Genomic DNA, 11,574 nt, shown 5'->3' with positions numbered 1-11,574 from the left:
AGGAAGGCTTGCGCTGGCCTGCAGGTGCCAGAGAGCAGTGTGGGCCAGAACAGTGCAGACTGGAACAGGCAGGCCAGCTCAGGAGGCAGGATGGGGTGGGGGGAGAGCGGGGAGGGCTTGGAGGGGTGTAACAAATGGAGGAAGGGCAACGACAGGGGTGGGGTGGGTGGATCAGGTCCAGGAGGAGGCAGGATTGGCAGCAGCCATGCACACAGTATCTTATCCCCCTTCCTGATCTGCCAACACAGATCCACTCAGACTTGCCTCAGCTATTTAGCAGGCACAGGTTTGAGTACAGCTATTGCACTGGACGGGACTTTCCCTTGGGCAAGGGGACAAATGCTTGAAAACCACACATGAAAAAGACTCTCCCTGACATCAGGATTCAAATACCAGAGACTCAGATTTGTAGCAATGCCCTTAAGAGACAAAGAAAGTTGGTTCTTTCAGAAAGTCTTTTCCTCTCCCCCAGATTCTCACATCACCACAAAAATCCTACAATCCCTTTGTAGTGAGAGTAGTAAGCAGGAACACACACGATACATATAGGGACTTGAGCCGAAAATGACTTCGAGTGCCAAGTCGAATTGCGAGTCCTCAGCTTCAAGTCCTAAGTCATGGTTGAGTCTTTGATGGACGCAACAAAACTGAGTCATGGGACCAAGTGCCCATCCCTGGCTCATGGTGTCACCTCCTTGCAGATGGTTTTGCTGAGATCTGCAAACATCCCCCCCCCCCGTCTCGGCCATGGCAGCTCCTACCCTGTAGCCATGCTCAGTCTATAGAGATGCGAAAACGACCCACAGCTGACCATCTGGGCTCCAGCAGGGTAAATCAAACCGCATGCGGTTCCACAAGACCAGCGGAGAACAGCTGGGATCCGCTTCACTTTCTCCTACCCGGATGGGTTTGAAGGGGAGAATCAATCTGGGAGCAGCTTTTCCCTGGTGACCATTACGCCGGACTGCAGGGGTGAGCAGGACAATGTTCCTTCACATCTGCTCTTTGTTAATGAAGCAACAGCTTCATTTGGGGACTTGGGGAGAGGGTACGGTAATTGGCTCATGAAAGCTGCATTTTGCTTCAGGGTTCAGGAAGGGGCTGGGGGTGCACAGAGAGCAGGGAAAGGGTCCTTAATGGGAACCAAATGCAGCCCGCAGAGCAATACCCCCTGCCATATCCCCCCGCCCATCCATTAGCATTCCTCAGACACCTGTAGGCACTTAAATCCTTGGCAGCCGACGGAAAACATTTCTTTTTCTTCTGTGCCATGTTTGTTCACAAAAAGGACGCGTAAGTTTGGTTTCAATTAAGGGAGCTGCCAACCATGGGGAGCTCCTTATAAATCCATCGCAAGGAGCGGGGAGGAAGAGCCTCTCGCTTGAGCACTACAAAGTCAGAAGTCTTTTCGAGACCCTCCCCCTGCATTGTCCTTGGAGGTGTGGGAGGGAGGGTCTGATCAAATCCAGCCAAGGCATATTGAAACATGTAAATCCATTCCAATCAAGAGGTCTTTTCTTCACCCTCTGTACAGTAGGATGTTATTTATTAGCAGGGTTCAGGGCACCTGTCACAAATCCTGAACCCTCTGGAATTCTGTCGGCATTTACTGGGTACAGTTCTGGTCACCATGTCTGAAAAGGATACTGTAGAACTGGGAAGGTGCAGAAGAGGGCCATTCTTCACGATGGTGGTATTAATGGACCCATTGCATTCTAGACAATTATGTTCTGTGCCATGTATGTGTCTGTTTTGTATCCCAGATATTTGTCTCCCAATACATGTATATTTATATTAGATGTACTTTTTATTTTTTAAACACAAATGAAGCATTAGTGTTCGGGCTGGGATAAGTGACTTATTATACATATGGGGTTTTATGCTCGGTTATGAGTGGGACGCTAATAACCAGGACACAAAAGGCAGGAACACCAATTACCAGGACTCATTTGACCAGGACGCAATCATCAAGGACACAAACACCCTACTACCAATGGTGATGTGCTGTCTCCAGTTTCAGAGGTGAGCCGTCCCTGACTACCAGTTGCAAAGGAGCAATGGCAGGAGAGGTTGTGGCCTTCATGCTGTGCTTTTGGGTTTTCTGAAGGCCTTGTGGGATATTGGATGCTGGACTAGACAGACAGACATGTCGGCAGAGATAAATGCCAAAAAGTGCATTGAGCGAGAAAGTCTAGATAGGAAACTACCCTACCTGCATGAGGCTGGTATTCAAAGCTAAAGATATAACTTTAAGACAGTGGTTCTCAAACTTCCTCGGGTCACGATGCCCCCACAGCCATGGATGGCTTTCAAGGTGGTGGCACCCAAATCTCACAAGATTTCATGAGATCCAAGATGGTGGTGCTCAAATCTTGCAAGATCCAAGATGATGTCACCCAGGGGAAGAGGTGGTAGGGGCCACTGGGGACATTCCGCAGCACCTTGTGAGTGTGTCATGGCTAAGGTGCACATTTTGGTCAAGGTCATGATGCACATTTTGGGAACCCCTGCTTTAAGGAAAATACACCTTTGTAGGAAAGGATGGGTGTAGATCCTACAGTTACTTCCACCAGGCTTGACCTCCACTTTCACCAAAAGAGCTGCCATCATTTTTACTGGCAGCAAACCCTCTGCCTTCATCAGCAGCCACCCTCTGCCTATAGAAATCTAGCTGATGAAGCTTTACCTGGCATGGAGCGATGAAGAAAATGTCACCAGTTCAACGTGGTCGCCTACTGGTTTCTGCAAAAGGTACCTGAGTAGAGCCAATAAAAAGAGCCATGAACCACTCACTGTGCTTCCAGGCCTCGGGAGAGACACAGAGGCAAACCATCATGACCATTTGCAGACCTGGCCTTTCTGCGATGGAGCTCAAAGGGTGACACGGGAGCAGGATGCATGAGTGTAAGCTGAGAATGGTGGGCTTGACATATCCACCATTTTTCCCCGACTACAGCAAGTGTCCACCAGGCTTGGCTGTTCAGGGGCTCAGTGCGGTGTTTTTCCAACAGACTGCCAAAATGCTTAAGTCCAGCCAAGAGGGAGAAGGGAGGAGATTTGAAACAGGCTGTTTCTAGCATCCACATGTATCCTAATGGCATGAGAAATCACCAAAGACAAGCGCATAGCTCAGCATCTTTTCCCTGCTGGGTCTTTTATGGCTTCCCTAAATGCTGGCAAACCCCATTCTCACCTGTTCCCCAGCTGTTCTCCTCTGCAAAGTCTTTCATATATATATATATTTATATATTTTCCCCAATTGTAAATTCTCACAGGCTTCTTAAAAATCATCCGCCCAAATGCCAGACATCTGTAAGATGGATTTGCAGATTAGCGTTAAGTGGAACTATTTATAATGTTATCTTTGGGATTTTTCGTTTTCCCCCTTCATTTCTTCCCTTTTCTTCCCCTTCCCCTGTTCTTCAATTTGCTCTGTTTGTTTTATTTTCACTAATGAGGGAATGGTTAGCTATGGTAATATCCTACATGTGTAATATTATTCACTTGGCGTGCCATTCTTTCCTTTCCCCAAGTGCATGTAGGACGTGGTTCGAAGACTTATCCCGCAAAATCCTGGATAAATGTAATAATGCAAACAACATTATGGGTTCAGAAACAGAGAGTTCAGAGGATCTAGAATCTAGATCTAGAGGACACAAAAGAGGAGAAAAAGCGCATTCTGGAACAAGAAGCTCCAGATTCTACAAATGGAATAAAGTATTGGTAGACCCTGTGTTTGCTACAGTCTAAAACTGGTTTAAAAGAAACTCCCTTACCCCAGAGATCCCTAGGAAATATAGTTTTACGAATAAGCCTAGGGGTCTCCTAACAAAGAATTTGCATCATCTCACCAAACTACAATTCCATGGAGCCTTTGGGGGAAGCCATGATAGCTAACTGGTATAAAGTTAATGTAAATTTGTAGGATGGGATAAGTCCAGAGTGAACTAATTAGTATGCCTTTAAGCCATTTCTGGCCAATGTTAAATATATGTAACAGGGACCGAACGTGCATACCTGTGGGCTGGGCAAAAATGGGTTAATATGTAATTCTATGGTTAACAGTCTAAGGGCACAATCCTAAGAATGTCTACTCAGAAGTAAGTCCTATTGTGTTCAATGGGACTTACTCCCAGGAAAGTGAGGTTAGGACTGCAGCCTAAGATAATTTTTTAAAATTAATTTAGGGACAGGCAGTCCAATCCTAAGCTTCCTAAGCTGCAGAAGAAGCTGCTCTTACTCCTACCAGAAGGGATTATTCTCAGGTAAGCAAGCTGTGGATGCAGAGTTTTTGGGCAGACCTGTAAGGCAGCTCATAAATAAAAAACAGACCATCCATGTGCATTTTCTTGAAAAAGATAAAAGCCAAAGACAAGTGAAGGAAGAGGTGGACGGAGAGGAATTAAGCAGGGATAGGTTCTAACTAATTGTTGACAGGTGCTCCTTGGCTCGGCTGAGACATTCCCCTAATGATTTCAAGCCAAGCTGGTTGGAATGCTCTGGGGAAGAACATCGTGGAGTCTTCAGGACTTCACCGGGTCAAAGGGTGACCCACAAAGCTGCCATGCCAGCTGCCAAGAGGGCAGGGAAAGGGTCTCATTAGCTTGAAATCCAGATTTGTTTTTCCTCCGCAAATAATTTTGTCTCAAAACGTGCATGGCTTTTGTCGGCGGCCTAATTGCCCTAGATTCATCATGTGCAAACTCCAGGGAGAGAAAGAGACCTGCGGAGCCGCAATGATTGCTGAACTGGGACTGCAGAATGGGGTTCAAATGATGGGATTTTTCCTCCTCGGGCAATTTACGTATGTATTACATTTATATCCTGTCTTTCTTAATGGTTGCCAACTAGCTACCAGCCTTTACGCTTGTGCCTTTAATGGCAGCATGATCTGCGGCTGTTGATGAGAAGTTTGCAGGCTCTTTTTTGCAGCTTGGTAAGGTGTTCACTGGCTCTTTTCTGCAGACCAAGCCACTGTTTAAAGGCATAAGGTTAAATTTGAAAGGCCTACAACATGAGCATGGTGATACATCATTGATGATAAAACATGCCTCCGTCTGAAGTTCGTGTGGATTATATATGTTGGCCTTTAGTATGGATACCCGAGAGGTATGATAATCTCTCCTCTCACAAATGGTTACTCAACAGTTACTGTTCTTTACTTTGGCAGAGGTATCTTGAGGGTGGTGTGGCTAGTGCGGACCGCCCCGGGTGCGGCACTCCTCCCAGGAGGAGGGAGCACTGGTGGTTTTGTCTATCCCATTTCTTCATCAGTGGAAGCTCTCCTTCAGGGATGGGGTGCACAACACCCCAGGGAGAACCTAGAAGTGACTACCTTGCGCTGGTTGGCAACCTTCAGTCTTGAAAGACTATGGTATAAGCCTACAGCACCCAGTATTCCCAGGCGGTCTCCCATCCAAGTACTAACCAGGCCTGACCCTGCTTAGCTTCCGAGATCAGACAAGATCGGGAGATAGTGTTCAGTATAGGGAGATGGTTGGCAACCTTCAGTCTCGAAAGACTATGGTATAAGCCTACAGCACCCGGTATTCCCAGGCGGTCTCCCATCCAAGTACTAACCAGGCCTGACCCTGCTTAGCTTCCGAGATCAGACAAGATCGGGAGATAGTGTTCAGTATAGGGAGATGGTTGGCAACCTTCAGTCTCGAAAGACTATGGTATAAGCCTACAGCACCCGGTATTCCCAGGCGGTCTCCCATCCAAGTACTAACCAGGCCTGACCCTGCTTAGCTTCCAAGATCAGACGAGGTCAGGCATGTGCAGGGTAACAGTTGCTGCGCTGCTTGCTGTCATTTCTGGGTTCTCCCTGAAGCTCACTGTTCTCCCCAGAGAAGGAAGTGCTTGAGAAGGAATGGGGGATGAAGCCACCAGCACCTCCCAGAGAGCCTGGGAGCCACCTGGAGCACTGTGGATGGGGGGGGCATGCTTCCACAACTGCTCACCACCCCGTAAGTCCAAGCTTGGTGCCCCTCCCATGGTGCCCAGGGCACATGCCCTGTCTCACCACACCAAGATATGCCCCTGACACAGACTGTTGGTCAAGATGGACCCTTGTACTGATCCACCTATTGGCTGGTGCTTCTTAGAAGACAGCTTATCCTCCTCTGGTTTCCCTGTAATTTAAGAATAGCAAAGTCCATTTCCAACCTAACAAGAAACATGACCAGCCATGTGCAGAAATGAGTTTGCATTTTGTTGCTGATCAGCCCCAAGTGTCCTTCGCAGGGTGGGACCCGGGTCAAACTTATAATTTAGACCCCCCCACACACACGCGCGCATACCCCAATTCCATCCCGTATGTACAATCTCATGCATCCCAAAAGACAAGTTCTGTTCTAAAACTTCTTTCGTTTTGCCCCAGCAAATCTCACAAGATCTTGACAAAAGGTAGATAGACACAGGATGCCACAAATGTCCTAAAAATGATTTAGTGTCTATAACTGTGTGCCTCAATTTTTTTCCCATCTGGAAATGGGGTTGCTGTCTGGGATGCACCCCCCCCCCCATTTTCCAAGCCCCAGTAAAGTGTACCCTTCCATTCTCTGCATGTGTGGGCCGGGATGCAAGTGCTTTTCAGTATTGTCCAAAGCATACGATTCCTGAAAATACATCAGTAATAAAGTTCTCCCAACTGAGCTCTCTCTCTCTCTCTCTCTCTCTCTCTCTCTCTCTCTCTCTCTGTGTGTGTGTGTGTGTGTGTGTGTGTGTGTGTCCATAGGCTGATCTTTCCCAAGCCTCACACTAGGACACCGAATATTGGAAGGGCAGCACTCCTGATTTCCAGTGATGTCAAACAACCAGCGCATCCATTCCTGCAGGCCACCCGGGTGCAGCTTGACTGCAAGTTCATTTCCAGTGAATGACGGAGGCAGGAGTGTATATGCAGCGAGAGGAGTGGGGAGGGGGTGGTGGTGGAGAGACTCAGGGCACCCTGTCTGGGAGTCAACTTGACCTGTCCTTTCTTAAAAGGGCCATTAGTTTTTGCCACCGCCAAGCGGGAGAGCTCCAGAAAGGGCCTGCTGCAAGCCAAACGCTGGCTTTGGCGGCCTCCGAGGGGTTAGGACGCAGAAAGACAAGCACTCCATAGACGGCAGCCCCCTGAAAGCGACTATTGTTTAGGGCTTTGGTGTGAGGGAGCCCAGAGCAAAAGAGGCTTGTTAGAGAGGCCCAGACTGAATACAAGACGCTCTCAGAGAGCCACTGAACCATGCTAAATGACTTAAACCAACACCATTGACATTGCACCCAGCTCAACTCGGCGGAGGCAGTTTGTCCTTCTGTTCATCAAAAATTCATAGTAAAAGCCTCCAGCGCTTCTTTCTCTGCTCTTGTTGTTCGCTGAGGGGGGTTCTCCCCCCCGCCACTCCTTTCCAGTCCCCTGGCTCTGAAAGAAAGAAGGGGAAGCCTGATGTGGGAGATCAAGTGGGTCTTTTTTTTTTTTTTAACCACCCTTTTGGAGTTTATTAAACTAAAGTACAAGGCCAGGAAAGTTGGTTTGTTGCACCCAAACCATCACAGGGGCAGTGCCCCCTCCCACTTGCAAACAAGGTTTTCTGTTGCATTCCATTGGGCCTTCCTGCTCCTTCTCACTCACCCCCATTTGCACGGTGCAAGCCTGATAACAATTAAAGAAAGCACCCTGGGTTTAAATTGGAATTCTCCTTGCCCAGAACAAGACCGGTGGGCAAGGAGAACCCACAGCAGTCACTGATCTTTAGTGGATGCTATTCGGACAGCTCACGTGGAAATGGGGAATATTGGCAGGTTGCACCTGTTGGCATTCTCGGCATTCAACTTTGGTAGGAGGAGCCTGAACACTCTCTCTCTCTCTCTCTCTCTCTCTCTCTCTCTCTCTCTCTCTCATTGTTTGCTTCAGCAGGCTATAAAATTTCAAACAACACATTGCTTTAAACATGAAATCAGTTGGCACTTGTGTGCTTGGGTAGGGGTCTTTTGCTTTATGTGTTTACTAAATAGACGCTAGAGGGGGTCCAATCCAGATCAGAACCATGGTGTGGGGGAGGGTGCTTTAGCCCTTTGTCACTCCACATTTCCAATCTGGATCACACACACACACACACACACACACACACACACACAGAGAGAGAGAGAGAGAGAGAGAGAGAGACACTCTCCTGGCAGCTGCCATTTGGCTAGTATGGGAATCTCACATTAGTGTGAATGGGAGCTCTTGTTCAGGGTAAGTTGCACCTGGGAGCGGGGGAGGAGAAACAGGATCAAGAGTGTGGTGGAGCCCCCCCCCCCCCCACACACACACACTGCAATTCCAAACTGGATCTGGGGCTCCCCACACCTACTTAGCAAAAATTGCAAGGACAAATTGCCTGCTTAAAGCAATGTCTAGTTTTACCCAAAGAAAGATCATGTTACCTGTCGGGTATCTACAGCTGAGCAAACTACGTAGAATGAACACAGGCTGTTGTTTCCTGCTGAGTCAGACCTTCCTTGGTTGACCTACCCCTGCACTGTCAGTGCTGACTGGCAGCAGCTCTCTAGAGTTGCAGACAGGGCTCTTTTTCAGCCTCACTTGAAGATGCTGCCAAGATGCAACCTGGGACTGTCTATATGCAAAGAAATGCTCTCCCACTGAGCAAAAGACCCTCCCATCCTTTTTCCTAGGCATTATAAGAGCACAACCCACATGCAAGAATGTTCCCCCCAACAATGAAGTTACTTCCAGTCTCAAAGCCCCACCAGGAGGCAAATGATTGGAAGGAACTCTTTGAGATGAGGGGAAAGGGCTCTGAGGATATCTTGAACAGCCTTTTTTGAAGGCACCTGGTATTGCTTCACAGGCCAGCTCGGTCCCCTGGGCTGCCTGTTGCCCATCTTTGCTTTGGATTTAAAGCCTTGGTCATCAACCCCTGAAAGGGTCAAATATTCTTACTTTCAGTATTGAGCTTGGGGGTTTCTTTAAAATCATTTTCCAAACCTTGCCTGCCACATTGAGATGCACTGATCTGTCTGGTCCTGACTAGTCCATCCTTTCTGGATTCCATCAGTGGAGACAGATGCCCTTTCAGAAGTGTCTGTGGATGAAATGTTCAGAGGATCCATTGCGGTTCAGTGACTTCCTGCTCACCGAGAGGGAAAGGAAATGAGGAACACCCCAAAGTGCTGTCAGTTCGGTGCTGCGTAAGCTCAGGCTGACATTGTTTACCTGGCTGTCAAAAGACCCCTTGCTGGCTGCAGAACCAGAATCCTCTTAGCATGCAGCCAGTCCTCACAACTTCTTCAGGTTGGGTTGCCAGGTTCCAGAGGTTGGCCCAAAGTTTTGAGGATTTAGCTTCCACTGAATCTCACACTGGAAAGACTTGAAATCTAATGTTTCTAAAACTAATAGTTCTCAACCATTTGAGAACTATTTTATTGAAAAGCAGCAGCAGCAACAACAGCAGCAGCAGCACTAGTAGTAGTAGTAGTAGTAGTAGTAGTAGTAGTAGTAGTAGTAGTGTGTACTCTTTAGGTGCTATAACAAAAAGCTTAGAAAAACCAGTACATCTTAGATCTGTGTTTCTCAAACTGTGGGTCGGGACCTACCGTGAGGCCATTTCAGATGGGCCCCCATTCATTTCATGTGCATTTTATTTTTAAAATATTAGACTTGATGCTATCCTAGTATGTGACTGCATTTGAGGAAATGTTACAGATCTGTACTTTTAATTCTCCATTCTATGGAGCCATGATATCAGTTCATCCTCCCTATTCCCACAATTCAGAGTAAAGACACAGGTTTGCTGCCCAAAGTCAGTACTTCCTGTGAAGCCCAAGAGATACTTCCTGCTCCACTTCCTGTGTTGCTGCTATAATTGCTTGAAAAAAGTGACATAAGCGATGGCCTTTGGTGGCTGAGCTGATCATAACTGCTTCAAAGCAAGTGCAGAGGCAGCAAAGGGGCTCCACATGGATCTGTCTGCCCACTTTATCAGAAGTTCCCATCTCTGGAGGTTTTAGTGTAATTCTAGATAAGGTACATAGCGCTCTTAGAGCCTGCATCTTCACCCCAAACATCTGGGCTTTGCCCATCATCACTTCCCCAGCATCTGGGCAAGGCCGATTACAGTTACGGGCCTGGATGGATTGACTTTTCAGATCCAAGGAGCTCAGGGGGGATTCGTTAATAGAGTCTGGGGTTGCAATGGCATTTTACTAATGGAGAGTGGAATTTGCCTCCCTCTTGGCTCAGGGTTAAAGCAATTTTGCTCTCCGGCTCCTGCCACACCGAACACTTTCCTCTAAGCCCCAAATGCATGAACTGTACACTAATAGCTCAACCCTGACTCCGATTTGAGACAAGCCTGAGATGAAACACATGCCTTTCTGGCAGGTCACTAATAAGAAAAGGCAGATCCTTTGCAGAGATCCCAGGGCAATCGGAAACTTTCTGGGGAGGGGGAGCAAATACAGATAGTGACTGCACTGCTAGTCGGTCAGGCAGATCCCAAGTGCTCAGGAGTGTTTTAGGGCCAAAGGAGATGTGACTTTAATCTCACTGTTGCACTCAACATGCTTCTGTCCTTCTCTGCCATATGTAGGGAGCCCAGTCAAGATCAGGATAGCAGCAGAGGGCAGGGGTAACCCCCCCCCCAATTTTCTTTCCACAGTCCTGATCAGGGTTGGGTATCTCCCGTCAGTGTCAGCCTTAGGAGCTGTGGGGTTCAATATGAAACATTTTTGCCAGGCTCTCCAACCCCCATGGGCTCCCCTGCTCACCAGGATGAGCAGCTGTGTTGAGGCACCTGGCAGTGGCATCACCACCAACTACTTCCGGGGGGGGGGCATTTCAAGCCAATCAGAGCCAGGGATGGGTAGGAGAGCCATCCAGTGGCAGTGGTGCAGTCACCATGCTCTCCTCTCAATGAAGATTCCATGCTGGACCATCGGCTACGGAGCACTCTGCTCACCACCCCAGCATGGGGCCCGTCCAGTTGCAGGGCCCAATTTGGCAAAATCGATCAAATCACCTTGAGGCTGGCTCTGCCTCCCATATACGCTACTCACAGAGGAATAAGTAACCCCACCACAAGCAATGAGAAACCAAGTCTTGTTTGACCCTAAGGAGTACAGGTGACAACAATGACCTTCTTTCTCAGTCTTAGCGGTCTGGTGGTCCCATACCACAATGTAGCACTTACACACCAATGTCCTCAAACCTCTGTGCCAATGCTGATGTGGCTTGCTATGAAGATATCACTTCGTTTTGCTGCATTTCCCAGACAGTTGTACCTAACTTTCTGTCCAGACAGATATTTCCTGTCCTACGAAATACTAAACTGAGGAGCTGCCACTAGAGAGCGTTTCAAAGACTCCCCTGCCCACCTAGTAGTTGGTCTGTTGTTCACAAATGGCATGAAACTTGGTAGAGATCTCTCTGGCTCTGATACAAACCCGCTGTTATTCTTTGTCGAAACGGTTTCAGCCTGTTAAGCCCATGTTTAGTCACAGAATAGCCAGCTCTGTCGGAACAATACACCAGATGTGTCATAATGCACTGCCTCGGACATTCAAGGAGGCAGCTGGGACAGCGTTAAT

The 11,574-nt window shown here is 48.0% G+C and overlaps 1 pseudogene; it reads right to left on the bottom strand.

The window, feature by feature from the left end:
• Positions 1 to 5,531: 5,531 nt before the first annotated feature.
• On the bottom strand, positions 5,532 to 5,654 carry LOC136662793 (5S ribosomal RNA; annotated as a pseudogene).
• Between the last annotated feature and the right edge of the window lie 5,920 nt (positions 5,655 to 11,574).

The sequence above is a fragment of the Tiliqua scincoides genome, chromosome 11, assembly GCF_035046505.1.
Source record: "Tiliqua scincoides isolate rTilSci1 chromosome 11, rTilSci1.hap2, whole genome shotgun sequence".
Lineage (NCBI taxonomy): Eukaryota > Metazoa > Chordata > Lepidosauria > Squamata > Scincidae > Tiliqua > Tiliqua scincoides.
Note: the sequence above shows the minus strand (reverse complement) of the source record. Positions and strands in the feature narration are given on the sequence as shown.